We start from the raw sequence: 6442 nt of genomic DNA, 5'->3' as shown, positions 1-6442 counted from the left end.
GAGCTGATTAAGGGATGCCTGGCTCTCTCACAGGCCCCACCCTGAGCTCTGGGCCCTGCTGTAATGGGGCCCAGTGCAAGAGACACTTGGGTCTCTGTCCTGTAAAACTGCATGCTCTTGGGCAGGTTGGTGGTCTCTGGAAACTCAGTTTCCCTGTCTGTGAAATGAGAATGAAACCAACATGGCTCCTCCTCCCCTTACTCACAACACCGTCCTCAGAGAGGCCTTCCCTGGCTGCTGTGTCAAAAACAGCAGCCTGTCACTCCTTGTCCTTCCTCCTTGATGGATTTCTTTTCACTTATCACTTGCAGACACATCACCTGTCTTTTGGTGTACTTATTCTTTTTTGTTGTCTTTCTCCCCTCTCTTTGTGTCTAGAGGGTCTGGAACAGTGCCTGGCACATAGTGCTCAGCAAGTATCTGTGGAGTGTTGAATTCATCCCATGTATGGTTGACGAGTATAGGAAGCAGGCATATTCCTACCTCTGGGCCTTAGCACTTGCTGTTCTTTCCTTAAGTATCCACAAGGCTTACTCCCCCATCGTATTCAGTTCTTTGCTTTAATGTTACCCTCCTAGCTAAGTCCTACTGCCCACTAAATATTTACCCTACACCTAGTCCCACTCTCCCTGCTGTTCTCCCCCTATTGCACATGTTACCATCTGGCATACTGTATATGTATTCCAGTAGATGAATTGTATGATCTGTGAGTTATACGTCTCACTAAGCTGTCAGCCCCATGAAAGCAGAGGATCTGTCTGTCTTGCTGTCTGCTGGATCCCTAGTGCCTGGAGCAGGTTGGCACATAGTATGTGGTATATTAACATCACTTATCTCCTAGAAGTGTGTATCCATGCATGGAAATCCATAGTAAAAAGTCTGAAATGATATACAGATATACAGACTTGCAGCCATGGGTCCCTCTAGGTAGTGAAGAGAAACCCAGATTTTCCAACTCATATTTTAAGGAGATATCAGCCTACCCTCTTGTATGTTAGTGAGCACCAACTCTGTAAAGTACTACTCCAGGCACTGGGAAGCCAGCAGGAAATGGGACAAAGACCCTGCCTTCATGGTGCTGACAGTCCAATGACATAAACACAAATAAACATATATAACACCGAAGTTCTCAAAGTGTGATCTGCAGACCGCTGGCATCCCCACGACTCTCTTAGAAGACTCATAAGGTAAAAACTGTATTCATAATAATCCTAAGATATTATTTGCCCATTTCTCTTGCTGATATTGACACTGATGATTTGAAAGATGGTGGGTACAGCACAGATTAGGGCCAAGGTACAACTGTAATAGCAGTCATTAGAGTCTTCACCACCACTTGCTTGTAATATGTCCTTGCTAAAGCATAACAATGATCAATAGTATTAATCTTGACTCTTGAGTAGACATCTTTTGATATTTTGTGTGATGAAATGGAAGTACACATTAAGCATGCCCAAGTATGATGGTTGTCTCAGGGAAAAGCATGTATGGGACTGTTTGAGTTATTAGCTCAACTAGCCACCCTTTTACAGAACAGTTTTTTACTTGAAAGAACAATTGACACTGGTTATTCAGACTTGGTCATTTGGCACACATGTTCATAAAAATGAATGAAGTGAGTTGTCATTTCCAGGAACATAGCAGACAGCATTTGTTGTCAATGATAAAATTCAAGCTTTCAAGTGAAAATAAGAATATTGGAAAAATGTATCAGCATGAGGAACCAATTCTTAAGACTCTTCTGATGAGATCAGCAGTGATATCAACATATGTGTTGTTTAGTGACTGCATGATGAAATATGTCAATACTTGGAAGATGAGTGAACCTATATTTTCCAAATAACCAATTCTTACAGAATCTTGCATGGACAAAAGAACCATTCAAAGTGCAAGAAAGACTGATGGATTTTCATGGAATCAATTACAAAAAGTTCATTCATCTGTTTTCAGATTCCAAAAAACAACTGAAGTTTAAGAAATTACCGTTCATTGAGTTTTGGTGTTAGCAAATAAAATTATTCACAATGATTTAAAAAGGTTATTAAAATACCCCCTCTCTTTTCTGACTACATATCTTTGTGAGGCTGGATTTTCTTCACATAGTCCAACCAAAATCGCAGCATGTTAAATGCAGAAGTAAGAGAATCCAGCTATCTTCAATTATGTCAGACATTCAAGAAATTTTCAGAAATACAAAATAGTGTTACTCTTTTCATTTTGGAAAAATAGCTATTTTTTCACAAAAAGACATTACTTATCATTTTAAAAAAATAAATATTTTAATGATTTTTATCCATTTTAGTTTCTAACACAGGAAATGTCAATATTTTTAACCCACAATAAACTAAAACTCTTTGACATTCTCAGTGATATTTAAGAGTGTAAAGAGTAAGGTTTCCAGATAAAAGGTATGTCTTTTGCAGTATTTAGTATTTATACTAAAAAAATTATTTGTAATTTATCTAGCATTCAAATTCAATGTGGCATCCTGTATTTTTATTTATGAACTAAAACTGACAACCCTAGTGAAGGATCTTGAGAGCAAAATACTTGAGGATCCCTGGTGTAATAGGCCAATAAGGGTTACACTGGGTAAGAATTCAGAGAGAGGGGGATCACTGCATGCCCATGTGATCAGGGACAGGGTGGCATGGGGTGGGCCATGTTGGGGAGAGAGCTCTGAGGGCTCCATGAGCACAGGCTTTGGGTTTTGGAGACACAGCAAGGAGGGCGGGAGACATGGTCTCTGGTTGCCCTTGAGTGTCTTCTGGGAGGTAGAACATCTCTATGTCCAAGAAGAGGGGCTCATAAAGGTCTAGGGACAAGCCTGGATTTGTGCAGCTGCTGTGTGGCTGTCAGGAGCAAACCCTCTTGAGTGTGACACCAAAGCCCATGCTTAGCCTTTCTAGCATCTTCCCTGGCTGCAGGAAAGGGCAGGGTGGCACAGGACCTGGTGGTGGTAGGTGCTGGACGGGAAGCCTCTTTTCTCCCTGGCTACAGGGAAGGCTGCAAAGGGGGCCAGGGACAAGGGCCAGCAGAACAAAGACCTTTTGTGAGGTGGAGGTTTCAAGCTGGCCCCGTCTGCACATGGGGTTAGGGTCATCCATCTGGCACAGCAGATGTGGGTGGATCCAGGCTGACTGCTGGGCACAGAATCCCTACAGGAATGGGGGCTTGCCTGCTGGCTCACATCTCTACGGCAGTCATCTCACAGCCATCAAGGCTGGGTAAGTGAGAGAGCAAGACCCTGGCAAGTGTCTTCCTGGAGCAATAGGGCAGAGCCAGATATGCCTTCATCCATAGGGACACCTCCCTTGCGACAGTCTTGTCACTGCTCTGATCAGAGACTTGGTGGCTGCCCAAGAAGGACACAGGGTGAGGACCCAGTTGATCTGATGCCTACCAGGTGGGCCAGGCGAACGAGACAAAGGCTCCAGGCACATGGCCTGTGTGGTGGCCAGAGGGCTAGTGCTGGGGCAGCAGAAAGGACCCTTTTTCATGGCTAATGACATTCCAGGGCCATTGCCAACTAGGGGCGGGAGATGAGAACAGTCTCTCCTGGGACAGCCAGTTAAGGGATGCGTGGGCTGTACATGATTTGAACCAGTAATAAACTGCGCCAAAAGGCAATCTGCTTTTTATTATCAGCATGCTCTGGAGATTCTAAGGAAGGTCAATATTCCTTCCTGCGTTGAACAATTGCAGAAGATGCTGTTAAGTTTTAATAACATAGATACATGCTCCAAATGAGCATATTTTGATGATGTATCTTTTAATAAGCACTGTGTCATACACAGAAATTAACTGGAGAGCTCTGTAATGCAGTCACCCTGACATGCAATTCAGCTATAAGCACATGTTTAGACAGTAAGTTTGTGATGGATTAGTAGCAGCCAGGCAATTTAAGGTGTGCTTAGTGTCTCTAGCTGCCTGCAGTCCCACCTGTTTGCAAACGCCCAGCAGTGTGAGTGGCATGGTGTGCTCATCAGCTCGGACTGCCTGGAGGGGCAAATGTGTGGGCTGCGAGGCAGGGGTGGGGGTGGCTGAGCCAGCTCCCAGTGGCCTTGAAAGCCGGGCTGATGCATCTAGACTCCATCCTGAAGGCACTGGGGCCAAGGAGGGCTTCTAGACAGGGGAGTGCTGTGGGCAGATGCATGCTTCCCAAAGAGCCTTCCTGTTGCCAGTGTCTGCGGAGATCAGAGGGGTGCCTGAGCAGCAGGACAAAGTGAGGGTGGGCGCGGGGGTTCCAGGTGAACCCGTGAAGAGGTGGCCGGGCAGGAGAGTGGGGAGACAGGCAGAAAGGCCGCACTCATCCTGTTGGCGAGGGGCTGGACGCAGGGCTGGGAGGACAGTGGTGGGGTCCTGAGAGTGCACTGGGGAGAGGTAGGGTATGGGACAGAGTCACCATGTTTCTGTCTGTGTATCCAGCCACCACTTTCCAAGTCAGGTTTGCATTCCGTGTCTGTTAGGCAGCCCGAGAGACCTGGGTTCACATGCCAGCTCAACCACTTAATGAACCTTGATTCACCGCCAGTTAAGGGCTCATAGACTCAAGTGCTTACGGGGGCCAGGGAGAAGGGGCTGTAGAGAGCTGTGGAGACCTGGAGGGCCCAGGCCCTGTCTAAGAGGCCACCACTTAACTCCAGCTATGGGAATGCAGACTAAGCTAGACCCTCTGAATTTTCAACAGAAGTCAGAAATGCAGATCTTGCTCCTGATTGTTAAAATGTTGTCCTGGGCAAGCAAAATGCATTAGAGGCCCAGCTCTGGGCTGCTGTGATTAGCTAGGATGGCATGTGTGGGTAATGCAAACAAATGCTTCCCATCCACCTCTTCCTGAGCACAAGCCTTAGCTTTTCTGCAGCCAGTCTATCTACCAGCCTTGCATCTGAGCTGGGCAGTGAGGAGCCTGTAACCCTAGGTTCTGAGGGGGTGTTTCTTTGTGCAGAAAGTGCAAACATGTATGTATCCAAGATTATTGAAAGCAGGGTCTTTTTTTGCACACCCATGTACAAAGCAACTTCATTCACAATAGCTAAAAAGTGGAAGCAACCCAAACATCCATTGATGGATGGATAAACAAAATGTGACACAGCCATATGATGGAATATTACTCTGCCTTGAAAAGGAAGGAAATTCTGACATGGGCTACAACATGAATGAGCCTGAGGACATTCTGCTCAGTGAAATAAGCCAGTCACAGGACACATACTGTGTGATTCCACTTCTATGTTATACTTAAAGTCATCATATTCTTAAAGACAGAAAGCAGAACGGTGATTGCCAGAGACAGAAGGGGAAAGAATGGGGAGTTGTGTTTAATGGGAACAAAGATCTAGTTCTGCAAGATGAAAAGAGTTCTGGAGATGAGTGGTGGTGAGGGTTGCACAACATGAATGTATTTAATGTCACTAAATTGGACACTTAGGAATGATTAAAATGGTAAATTCTATGTTTTGTGTGTTTTACTACAATTGAAGTTCATGTGGGGAGGAGAATGGAAGGCTGGGAGACTGGAGTGGTGGTGCCAGGGCCTATCCCTGAACCTCCAGGGCAGCAAGATGAGGGCTGTGTGTGCGTGGCCAACAGCCTTGTGTATCCCACCAAGGCAGGGAACCTGTGCCATTCTGTGACCTCAGGACACAGAGATGGACTTGGTATAGGAGATGCTGAAGGACACTGTTGACTAGAAGAGCAAATTGGCACTGAAGTGGGACCAGTACATTCAATTTGGGCTTGTCTGGCTCTGTTTTCAATTTTCTGTAGAAATTAAATTTATATATGTATACACACACACACACACACATACTTTATCAGTTTATCAGATTAAAGAGGCTCCTTTCCACTCCTAGTTTGTGAGATGTTGACTTTATTAAACATATTTTTTCCTATACTTATTGAGATGGTTGTATGATTGTTTTCTCCTTTCATTTGCAAATGCAATGAATGGAATGACTTGCTTTTCCAGGGTTAAGCCAACCTTGGCTTCCTGGATTAATTATACTTGCACACAATGCCTTATCTTTTTAGAGATGGCTGGATTTGGTTTGTTCATATTTGTTTAGGATTTTTGTGTCTGTGCCTCTGGGTGAGCTGGCTTGTGTTTTTTCTATCTCATAGTGGGAGGGAGTTTTCTATTTCTCAGCACCCTCCCCTCTTCACCATCCTTGCCCTGGCTGTGTTCACCAGCTTAGCCAGCTAAGCTGGACAGGGACCCAACACTGTGTGGGCATAAGCCCATTTGTGCAGCCTGGGGGGCTCTCGAGGGGGACTTGATGATGTGTGAGGTTGGCGGCTGCTGGCAACACCACTGAGGGGGTGGGGAGACCCCTTCAGTATTTGACACAGTTTGTGGGGCCTGCTGTAGTGGATGGGGGAGGTGGGGACAGATCCCAAAGTGCTCAGATAGGAAAAGTTAGGTTCAGGCCACTACGGATCACCA

Source organism: Manis javanica, chromosome 3 (genome assembly GCF_040802235.1).
Source record: "Manis javanica isolate MJ-LG chromosome 3, MJ_LKY, whole genome shotgun sequence".
NCBI lineage: Eukaryota > Metazoa > Chordata > Mammalia > Pholidota > Manidae > Manis > Manis javanica.
The sequence above is the reverse complement of the archived record's forward strand: the minus strand, read 5'-3'. Positions refer to the sequence as shown.